This window comes from Astyanax mexicanus, chromosome 6 (assembly GCF_023375975.1).
Source record: "Astyanax mexicanus isolate ESR-SI-001 chromosome 6, AstMex3_surface, whole genome shotgun sequence".
Classification (NCBI taxonomy): Eukaryota; Metazoa; Chordata; class Actinopteri; order Characiformes; family Acestrorhamphidae; genus Astyanax; species Astyanax mexicanus.
The window spans coordinates 20,717,969-20,730,129 of record NC_064413.1 but is presented as its reverse complement, the minus strand read 5'-3'; positions in this window follow the sequence as shown (position 1 = coordinate 20,730,129).

Sequence of the window (12,161 nt, the reverse complement as noted above, 5' to 3'; positions counted from 1 at the left end):
TGCCCATGCATTTTCCCACTCGTTTGAGTAATTTTTCATGGAAAAAACAAGGTTTCATGAATGGTCAAAATTTTCACCAGAATCACATACCGCGGGTCTACGTTTTTTTCTGATTTGGGTCAAAAATTGAAAAGTGCTTTTTGTCACATTTATGAGCAAAATTTGGCCCAATTTACCATGCCCATGCATTGTCCCACTCGTTTGAGTAATTTTTCATGGAAAAAACAAGGTTTTATGAATGGTCAAAATTTTCACCAGAATCACATACGGCGGGTCTACGTTTTTTTCTGATTTGGGTCAAAAATTGAAAAGTGCTTTTTGTCACGTTTCTGAGCAAAATTTGGCCCAATTTACCATGCCCATGCATTTTCCCACTTGTTTGAGTAATTTTTCATGGAAAAAACAAGGTTTTATGAATGGTCAAAATTTTCACCAGAATCACATACGGCGGGTCTACGTTTTTTTCTGATTTGGGTCAAAAATTGAAAAGTGCTTTTTGTCACGTTTCTGAGCAAAATTTGGCCCAATTTACCATGCCCATGCATTTTCCCACTTGTTTGAGTAATTTTTCATGGAAAAAACAAGGTTTTATGAATGGTCAAAATTTTCACCAGAATCACATACGGCGGGTCTACGTTTTTTTCTGATTTGGGTCAAAAATTGAAAAGTGCTTTTTGTCACATTTCTGAGCAAAATTTGGCCCAATTTACCATGCCCATGCATTTTCCCACTCGTTTGAGTAATTTTTCATAGAAAAAACAAGGTTTCATGAATGGTCAAAATTTTCACCAGAATCACATACCGCGGGTCTAAGTTTTTTTCTGATTTGGGTCAAAAATTGAAAAGTGCTTTTTGTCACATTTCTGAGCAAAATTTGGCCCAATTTACCATGCCCATTTATTGTCCCACTTGTTTGTTTAAGTTTTCATGGAAAAAACAAGGTTTCATGAATGGTAAAAATTTTCACCAGAATCACATACCGCGGGTCTACGTTTTTTCTGATTTGGGTCAAAAATTGAAAAGTGCTTTTTGTCACATTTCTGAGCAAAATTTGGCCCAATTTACCATGCCCATGCATTGTCCCACTTGTTTGTTTAAGTTTTCATGGAAAAAACAAGGTTTCATGAATGGTCAAAATTTTCACCAGAATCACATACCGCGGGTCTACGTTTTTTTCTGATTTGGGTCAAAAATTGAAAAGTGCTTTTTGTCACATTTCTGAGCAAAATTTGGCCCAATTTACCATGCCCATGCATTTTCCCACTCGTTTGAGTAATTTGTCATGGAAAAAACTAGGTTTCATGAATGGTCAAAATTTTCACCAGAATCACATACCGCGGGTCTACGTTTTTTTCTGATTTGGGTCAAAAATTGAAAAGTGCTTTTTGTCACATTTCTGAGCAAAATTTGGCCCAATTTACCATGCCCATGCATTTTCCCACTCGTTTGAGTAATTTTTTATGGAAAAAACAAGGTTTCATGAATGGTCAAAATTTTCACCAGAATCACATACCGCGGGTCTACGTTTTTTTCTGATTTGGGTCAAAAATTGAAAAGTGCTTTTTGTCACATTTCTGAGCAAAATTTGGCCCAATTTACCATGCCCATGCATTTTCCCACTCGTTTGAGTAATTTTTCATGGAAAAAACAAGGTTTCATGAATGGTCAAAATTTTCACCAGAATCACATACCGCGGGTCTACGTTTTTTTCTGATTTGGGACAAAAATTGAAAAGTGCTTTTTGTCACATTTCTGAGCAAAATTTGGCCCAATTTACCATGCCCATGCATTTTCCCACTTGTTTGAGTAATTTTTCATGGAAAAAACAAGGTTTCATGAATGGTCAAAATTTTCACCAGAATCACATACCGCGGGTCTACGTTTTTTTCTGATTTGGGTCAAAAATTGAAAAGTGCTTTTTGTCACATTTCTGAGCAAAATTTGGCCCAATTTACCATGCCCATGCATTTTCCCACTCGTTTGAGTAATTTTTCATAGAAAAAACAAGGTTTCATGAATGGTCAAAATTTTCACCAGAATCACATACCGCGGGTCTACGTTTTTTTCTGATTTGGGTCAAAAATTGAAAAGTGCTTTTTGTCACATTTCTGAGCAAAATTTGGCCCAATTTACCATGCCCATGCATTTTCCCACTCGTTTGAGTAATTTTTCATGGAAAAAACAAGGTTTCATGAATGGTCAAAATTTTCACCAGAATCACATACCGCGGGTCTACGTTTTTTTCTGATTTGGGTCAAAAATTGAAAAGTGCTTTTTGTCACATTTATGAGCAAAATTTGGCCCAATTTACCATGCCCATGCATTGTCCCACTCGTTTGAGTAATTTTTCATGGAAAAAACAAGGTTTTATGAATGGTCAAAATTTTCACCAGAATCACATACGGCGGGTCTACGTTTTTTTCTGATTTGGGTCAAAAATTGAAAAGTGCTTTTTGTCACGTTTCTGAGCAAAATTTGGCCCAATTTACCATGCCCATGCATTTTCCCACTTGTTTGAGTAATTTTTCATGGAAAAAACAAGGTTTTATGAATGGTCAAAATTTTCACCAGAATCACATACGGCGGGTCTACGTTTTTTTCTGATTTGGGTCAAAAATTGAAAAGTGCTTTTTGTCACGTTTCTGAGCAAAATTTGGCCCAATTTACCATGCCCATGCATTTTCCCACTTGTTTGAGTAATTTTTCATGGAAAAAACAAGGTTTTATGAATGGTCAAAATTTTCACCAGAATCACATACGGCGGGTCTACGTTTTTTTCTGATTTGGGTCAAAAATTGAAAAGTGCTTTTTGTCACATTTCTGAGCAAAATTTGGCCCAATTTACCATGCCCATGCATTTTCCCACTCGTTTGAGTAATTTTTCATGGAAAAAACAAGGTTTCATGAATGGTAAAAATTTTCACCAGAATCACATACCGCGGGTCTACGTTTTTTCTGATTTGGGTCAAAAATTGAAAACTGCTTTTTGTCACATTTCTGAGCAAAATTTGGCCCAATTTACCATGCCCATGCATTGTCCCACTTGTTTGTTTAAGTTTTCATGGAAAAAACAAGGTTTCATGAATGGTCAAAATTTTCACCAGAATCACATACCGCGGGTCTACGTTTTTTTCTGATTTGGGTCAAAAATTGAAAAGTGCTTTTTGTCACATTTCTGAGCAAAATTTGGCCCAATTTACCATGCCCATGCATTTTCCCACTCGTTTGAGTAATTTGTCATGGAAAAAACTAGGTTTCATGAATGGTCAAAATTTTCACCAGAATCACATACCGCGGGTCTACGTTTTTTTCTGATTTGGGTCAAAAATTGAAAAGTGCTTTTTGTCACATTTCTGAGCAAAATTTGGCCCAATTTACCATGCCCATGCATTTTCCCACTCGTTTGAGTAATTTTTTATGGAAAAAACAAGGTTTCATGAATGGTCAAAATTTTCACCAGAATCACATACCGCGGGTCTACGTTTTTTTCTGATTTGGGTCAAAAATTGAAAAGTGCTTTTTGTCACATTTCTGAGCAAAATTTGGCCAAATTTACCATGCCCATGCATTGTCCCACTTGTTTGAGTAATGTTTCATGGAAAAAACAAGGTTTTATGAATGGTCAAAATTTTCACCAGAATCACATACCGCGGGTCTACGTTTTTTTCTGATTTGGGTCAAAAATTGAAAAGTGCTTTTTGTCACGTTTCTGAGCAAAATTTGGCCCAATATACCATGCCCATGCATTTTCCCACTCGTTTGAGTAATTTGTCATGGAAAAAACAAGGTTTCATGAATGGTCAAAATTTTCACCAGAATCACATACCGCGGGTCTACGTTTTTTTTCTGAATTGGGTCAAAAATTGAAAAGTGCTTTTTGTCACATTTCTGAGCAAAATTTGGCCCAATTTACCATGCCCATGCATTGTCCCACTCGTTTGAGTAATTTTTCATGGAAAAAACAAGGTTTTATGAATGCTCAAAATTTTTCACCAGAATCACATACCGCGGGTCTACGTTTTTTTCTGATTTGGGTCAAAAATTGAAAAATGCTTTTTGTCACATTTCTGAGCAAAATTTGGCCCAATTTACCATGCCCATGCATTTTCCCACTCGTTTGAGTAATTTGTCATGGAAAAAACTAGGTTTCATGAATGGTCAAAATTTTCACCAGAATCACATACCGCGGGTCTACGTTTTTTTCTGATTTGGGTCAAAAATTGAAAAGTGCTTTTTGTCACATTTCTGAGCAAAATTTGGCCCAATTTACCATGCCCATGCATTTTCCCACTCGTTTGAGTAATTTTTCATGGAAAAAACAAGGTTTCATGAATGGTCAAAATTTTCACCAGAATCACATACCGCGGGTCTACGTTTTTTTCTGATTTGGGACAAAAATTGAAAAGTGCTTTTTGTCACATTTCTGAGCAAAATTTGGCCCAATTTACCATGCCCATGCATTTTCCCACTTGTTTGAGTAATTTTTCATGGAAAAAACAAGGTTTCATGAATGGTCAAAATTTTCACCAGAATCACATACCGCGGGTCTACGTTTTTTTCTGATTTGGGTCAAAAATTGAAAAGTGCTTTTTGTCACATTTCTGAGCAAAATTTGGCCCAATTTACCATGCCCATGCATTTTCCCACTCGTTTGAGTAATTTTTCATAGAAAAAACAAGGTTTCATGAATGGTCAAAATTTTCACCAGAATCACATACCGCGGGTCTACGTTTTTTTCTGATTTGGGTCAAAAATTGAAAAGTGCTTTTTGTCACATTTCTGAGCAAAATTTGGCCCAATTTACCATGCCCATGCATTTTCCCACTCGTTTGAGTAATTTTTCATGGAAAAAACAAGGTTTCATGAATGGTCAAAATTTTCACCAGAATCACATACCGCGGGTCTACGTTTTTTTCTGATTTGGGTCAAAAATTGAAAAGTGCTTTTTGTCACATTTATGAGCAAAATTTGGCCCAATTTACCATGCCCATGCATTGTCCCACTCGTTTGAGTAATTTTTCATGGAAAAAACAAGGTTTTATGAATGGTCAAAATTTTCACCAGAATCACATACGGCGGGTCTACGTTTTTTTCTGATTTGGGTCAAAAATTGAAAAGTGCTTTTTGTCACGTTTCTGAGCAAAATTTGGCCCAATTTACCATGCCCATGCATTTTCCCACTTGTTTGAGTAATTTTTCATGGAAAAAACAAGGTTTTATGAATGGTCAAAATTTTCACCAGAATCACATACGGCGGGTCTACGTTTTTTTCTGATTTGGGTCAAAAATTGAAAAGTGCTTTTTGTCACATTTCTGAGCAAAATTTGGCCCAATTTACCATGCCCATGCATTTTCCCACTTGTTTGAGTAATTTTTCATGGAAAAAACAAGGTTTCATTAATGGTCAAAATTTTCACCAGAATCACATACCGCGGGTCTACGTTTTTTTCTGATTTGGGTCAAAAATTGAAAAGTGCTTTTTGTCACATTTCTGAGCAAAATTTGGCCCAATTTACCATGCCCATGCATTTTCCCACTCGTTTGAGTAATTTGTCATGGAAAAAACTAGGTTTCATGAATGGTCAAAATTTTCCCCAGAATCACATACCGCGGGTCTACGTTTTTTTCTGATTTGGGTCAAAAATTGAAAAGTGCTTTTTGTCACATTTCTGAGCAAAATTTGGCCCAATTTACCATGCCCATGCATTTTCCCACTCGTTTGAGTAATTTTTTATGGAAAAAACAAGGTTTCATGAATGGTCAAAATTTTCACCAGAATCACATACCGCGGGTCTACGTTTTTTTCTGATTTGGGTCAAAAATTGAAAAGTGCTTTTTGTCACATTTCTGAGCAAAATTTGGCCCAATTTACCATGCCCATGCATTTTCCCACTCGTTTCAGTAATTTTTCATGGAAAAAACAAGGTTTCATGAATGGTCAAAATTTTCACCAGAATCACATACCGCGGGTCTACGTTTTTTTCTGATTTGGGTCAAAAATTGAAAAGTGCTTTTTGTCACGTTTCTGAGCAAAATTTGGCCCAATTTACCATGCCCATGCATTTTCCCACTCGTTTGAGTAATTTGTCATGGAAAAAACAAGGTTTCATGAATGGTCAAAATTTTCACCAGAATCACATACCGCGGGTCTACGTTTTTTTTCTGAATTGGGTCAAAAATTGAAAAGTGCTTTTTGTCACATTTCTGAGCAAAATTTGGCCCAATTTACCATGCCCATGCATTGTCCCACTCGTTTGAGTAATTTTTCATGGAAAAAACAAGGTTTTATGAATGCTCAAAATTTTTCACCAGAATCACATACCGCGGGTCTACGTTTTTTTCTGATTTGGGTCAAAAATTGAAAAATGCTTTTTGTCACATTTCTGAGCAAAATTTGGCCCAATTTACCATGCCCATGCATTTTCCCACTCGTTTGAGTAATTTGTCATGGAAAAAACTAGGTTTCATGAATGGTCAAAATTTTCACCAGAATCACATACCGCGGGTCTACGTTTTTTTCTGATTTGGGTCAAAAATTGAAAAGTGCTTTTTGTCACATTTCTGAGCAAAATTTGGCCCAATTTACCATGCCCATGCATTTTCCCACTCGTTTGAGTAATTTTTCATGGAAAAAACAAGGTTTCATGAATGGTCAAAATTTTCACCAGAATCACATACCGCGGGTCTACGTTTTTTTCTGATTTGGGACAAAAATTGAAAAGTGCTTTTTGTCACATTTCTGAGCAAAATTTGGCCCAATTTACCATGCCCATGCATTTTCCCACTTGTTTGAGTAATTTTTCATGGAAAAAACAAGGTTTCATGAATGGTCAAAATTTTCACCAGAATCACATACCGCGGGTCTACGTTTTTTTCTGATTTGGGTCAAAAATTGAAAAGTGCTTTTTGTCACATTTCTGAGCAAAATTTGGCCCAATTTACCATGCCCATGCATTTTCCCACTCGTTTGAGTAATTTTTCATAGAAAAAACAAGGTTTCATGAATGGTCAAAATTTTCACCAGAATCACATACCGCGGGTCTACGTTTTTTTCTGATTTGGGTCAAAAATTGAAAAGTGCTTTTTGTCACATTTCTGAGCAAAATTTGGCCCAATTTACCATGCCCATGCATTGTCCCACTTGTTTGAGTAATTTTTCATGGAAAAAACAAGGTTTCATGAATGGTCAAAATTTTTCACCAGAATCACATACCGCGGGTCTACGTTTTTTTCTGATTTGGGTCAAAAATTGAAAAATGCTTTTTGTCACATTTCTGAGCAAAATTTGGCCCAATTTACCATGCCCATGCATTTTCCCACTCGTTTGAGTAATTTGTCATGGAAAAAACTAGGTTTCATGAATGGTCAAAATTTTCACCAGAATCACATACCGCGGGTCTACGTTTTTTTCTGATTTGGGTCAAAAATTGAAAAGTGCTTTTTGTCACATTTATGAGCAAAATTTGGCCCAATTTACCATGCCCATGCATTGTCCCACTCGTTTGAGTAATTTTTCATGGAAAAAACAAGGTTTTATGAATGGTCAAAATTTTCACCAGAATCACATACGGCGGGTCTACGTTTTTTTCTGATTTGGGTCAAAAATTGAAAAGTGCTTTTTGTCACGTTTCTGAGCAAAATTTGGCCCAATTTACCATGCCCATGCATTTTCCCACTTGTTTGAGTAATTTTTCATGGAAAAAACAAGGTTTTATGAATGGTCAAAATTTTCACCAGAATCACATACGGCGGGTCTACGTTTTTTTCTGATTTGGGTCAAAAATTGAAAAGTGCTTTTTGTCACATTTCTGAGCAAAATTTGGCCCAATTTACCATGCCCATGCATTTTCCCACTTGTTTGAGTAATTTTTCATGGAAAAAACAAGGTTTCATTAATGGTCAAAATTTTCACCAGAATCACATACCGCGGGTCTACGTTTTTTTCTGATTTGGGTCAAAAATTGAAAAGTGCTTTTTGTCACATTTCTGAGCAAAATTTGGCCCAATTTACCATGCCCATGCATTTTCCCACTCGTTTGAGTAATTTGTCATGGAAAAAACTAGGTTTCATGAATGGTCAAAATTTTCACCAGAATCACATACCGCGGGTCTACGTTTTTTCTGATTTGGGTCAAAAATTGAAAAGTGCTTTTTGTCACATTTCTGAGCAAAATTTGGCCCAATTTACCATGCCCATGCATTTTCCCACTCGTTTGAGTAATTTTTTATGGAAAAAACAAGGTTTCATGAATGGTCAAAATTTTCACCAGAATCACATACCGCGGGTCTACGTTTTTTTCTGATTTGGGTCAAAAATTGAAAAGTGCTTTTTGTCACATTTCTGAGCAAAATTTGGCCCAATTTACCATGCCCATGCATTGTCCCACTCGTTTGAGTAATTTTTCATGGAAAAAACAAGGTTTTATGAATGGTCAAAATTTTCACCAGAATCACATACCGCGGGTCTACGTTTTTTTCTGATTTGGGTCAAAAATTGAAAAGTGCTTTTTGTCACGTTTCTGAGCAAAATTTGGCCCAATTTACCATGCCCATGCATTTTCCCACTCGTTTGAGTAATTTGTCATGGAAAAAACAAGGTTTCATGAATGGTCAAAATTTTCACCAGAATCACATACCGCGGGTCTACGTTTTTTTTCTGAATTGGGTCAAAAATTGAAAAGTGCTTTTTGTCACATTTCTGAGCAAAATTTGGCCCAATTTACCATGCCCATGCATTGTCCCACTCGTTTGAGTAATTTTTCATGGAAAAAACAAGGTTTTATGAATGCTCAAAATTTTTCACCAGAATCACATACCGCGGGTCTACGTTTTTTTCTGATTTGGGTCAAAAATTGAAAAATGCTTTTTGTCACATTTCTGAGCAAAATTTGGCCCAATTTACCATGCCCATGCATTTTCCCACTCGTTTGAGTAATTTGTCATGGAAAAAACTAGGTTTCATGAATGGTCAAAATTTTCACCAGAATCACATACCGCGGGTCTACGTTTTTTTCTGATTTGGGTCAAAAATTGAAAAGTGCTTTTTGTCACATTTCTGAGCAAAATTTGGCCCAATTTACCATGCCCATGCATTTTCCCACTCGTTTGAGTAATTTTTCATGGAAAAAACAAGGTTTCATGAATGGTCAAAATTTTCACCAGAATCACATACCGCGGGTCTACGTTTTTTTCTGATTTGGGACAAAAATTGAAAAGTGCTTTTTGTCACATTTCTGAGCAAAATTTGGCCCAATTTACCATGCCCATGCATTTTCCCACTTGTTTGAGTAATTTTTCATGGAAAAAACAAGGTTTCATGAATGGTCAAAATTTTCACCAGAATCACATACCGCGGGTCTACGTTTTTTTCTGATTTGGGTCAAAAATTGAAAAGTGCTTTTTGTCACATTTCTGAGCAAAATTTGGCCCAATTTACCATGCCCATGCATTTTCCCACTCGTTTGAGTAATTTTTCATAGAAAAAACAAGGTTTCATGAATGGTCAAAATTTTCACCAGAATCACATACCGCGGGTCTACGTTTTTTTCTGATTTGGGTCAAAAATTGAAAAATGCTTTTTGTCACATTTCTGAGCAAAATTTGGCCCAATTTACCATGCCCATGCATTGTCCCACTTGTTTGAGTAATTTTTCATGGAAAAAACAAGGTTTCATGAATGGTCAAAATTTTTCACCAGAATCACATACCGCGGGTCTACGTTTTTTTCTGATTTGGGTCAAAAATTGAAAAATGCTTTTTGTCACATTTCTGAGCAAAATTTGGCCCAATTTACCATGCCCATGCATTTTCCCACTCGTTTGAGTAATTTGTCATGGAAAAAACTAGGTTTCATGAATGGTCAAAATTTTCACCAGAATCACATACCGCGGGTCTAAGTTTTTTTCTGATTTGGGTCAAAAATTGAAAAGTGCTTTTTGTCACATTTATGAGCAAAATTTGGCCCAATTTACCATGCCCATGCATTGTCCCACTCGTTTGAGTAATTTTTCATGGAAAAAACAAGGTTTTATGAATGGTCAAAATTTTCACCAGAAACACATACGGCGGGTCTACGTTTTTTTCTGATTTGGGTCAAAAATTGAAAAGTGCTTTTTGTCACATTTCTGAGCAAAATTTGGCCCAATTTACCATGCCCATGCATTTTCCCACTTGTTTGAGTAATTTTTCATGGAAAAAACAAGGTTTCATTAATGGTCAAAATTTTCACCAGAATCACATACCGCGGGTCTACGTTTTTTTCTGATTTGGGTCAAAAATTGAAAAGTGCTTTTTGTCACATTTCTGAGCAAAATTTGGCCCAATTTACCATGCCCATGCATTTTCCCACTCGTTTGAGTAATTTGTCATGGAAAAAACTAGGTTTCATGAATGGTCAAAATTTTCACCAGAATCACATACCGCGGGTCTACGTTTTTTCTGATTTGGGTCAAAAATTGAAAAGTGCTTTTTGTCACATTTCTGAGCAAAATTTGGCCCAATTTACCATGCCCATGCATTTTCCCACTCGTTTGAGTAATTTTTTATGGAAAAAACAAGGTTTCATGAATGGTCAAAATTTTCACCAGAATCACATACCGCGGGTCTACGTTTTTTTCTGATTTGGGTCAAAAATTGAAAAGTGCTTTTTGTCACATTTCTGAGCAAAATTTGGCCCAATTTACCATGCCCATGCATTGTCCCACTCGTTTGAGTAATTTTTCATGGAAAAAACAAGGTTTTATGAATGGTCAAAATTTTCACCAGAATCACATACCGCGGGTCTACGTTTTTTTCTGATTTGGGTCAAAAATTGAAAAGTGCTTTTTGTCACGTTTCTGAGCAAAATTTGGCCCAATTTACCATGCCCATGCATTTTCCCACTCGTTTGAGTAATTTGTCATGGAAAAAACAAGGTTTCATGAATGGTCAAAATTTTCACCAGAATCACATACCGCGGGTCTACGTTTTTTTTCTGAATTGGGTCAAAAATTGAAAAGTGCTTTTTGTCACATTTCTGAGCAAAATTTGGCCCAATTTACCATGCCCATGCATTGTCCCACTCGTTTGAGTAATTTTTCATGGAAAAAACAAGGTTTTATGAATGCTCAAAATTTTTCACCAGAATCACATACCGCGGGTCTACGTTTTTTTCTGATTTGGGTCAAAAATTGAAAAATGCTTTTTGTCACATTTCTGAGCAAAATTTGGCCCAATTTACCATGCCCATGCATTTTCCCAGTCGTTTGAGTAATTTGTCATGGAAAAAACTAGGTTTCATGAATGGTCAAAATTTTCACCAGAATCACATACCGCGGGTCTACGTTTTTTTCTGATTTGGGTCAAAAATTGAAAAGTGCTTTTTGTCACATTTCTGAGCAAAATTTGGCCCAATTTACCATGCCCATGCATTTTCCCACTCGTTTGAGTAATTTTTCATGGAAAAAACAAGGTTTCATGAATGGTCAAAATTTTCACCAGAATCACATACCGCGGGTCTACGTTTTTTTCTGATTTGGGACAAAAATTGAAAAGTGCTTTTTGTCACATTTCTGAGCAAAATTTGGCCCAATTTACCATGCCCATGCATTTTCCCACTTGTTTGAGTAATTTTTCATGGAAAAAACAAGGTTTCATGAATGGTCAAAATTTTCACCAGAATCACATACCGCGGGTCTACGTTTTTTTCTGATTTGGGTCAAAAATTGAAAAGTGCTTTTTGTCACATTTCTGAGCAAAATTTGGCCCAATTTACCATGCCCATGCATTTTCCCACTCGTTTGAGTAATTTTTCATAGAAAAAACAAGGTTTTATGAATGGTCAAAATTTTCACCAGAATCACATACCGCGGGTCTACGTTTTTTTCTGATTTGGGTCAAAAATTGAAAAGTGCTTTTTGTCACATTTCTGAGCAAAATTTGGCCCAATTTACCATGCCCATGCATTGTCCCACTTGTTTGAGTAATTTTTCATGGAAAAAACAAGGTTTCATGAATGGTCAAAATTTTCACCAGAATCACATACCGCGGGTCTACGTTTTTTTCTGATTTGGGACAAAAATTGAAAAGTGCTTTTTGTCACATTTCTGAGCAAAATTTGGCCCAATTTACCATGCCCATGCATTTTCCCACTTGTTTGAGTAATTTTTCATGGAAAAAACAAG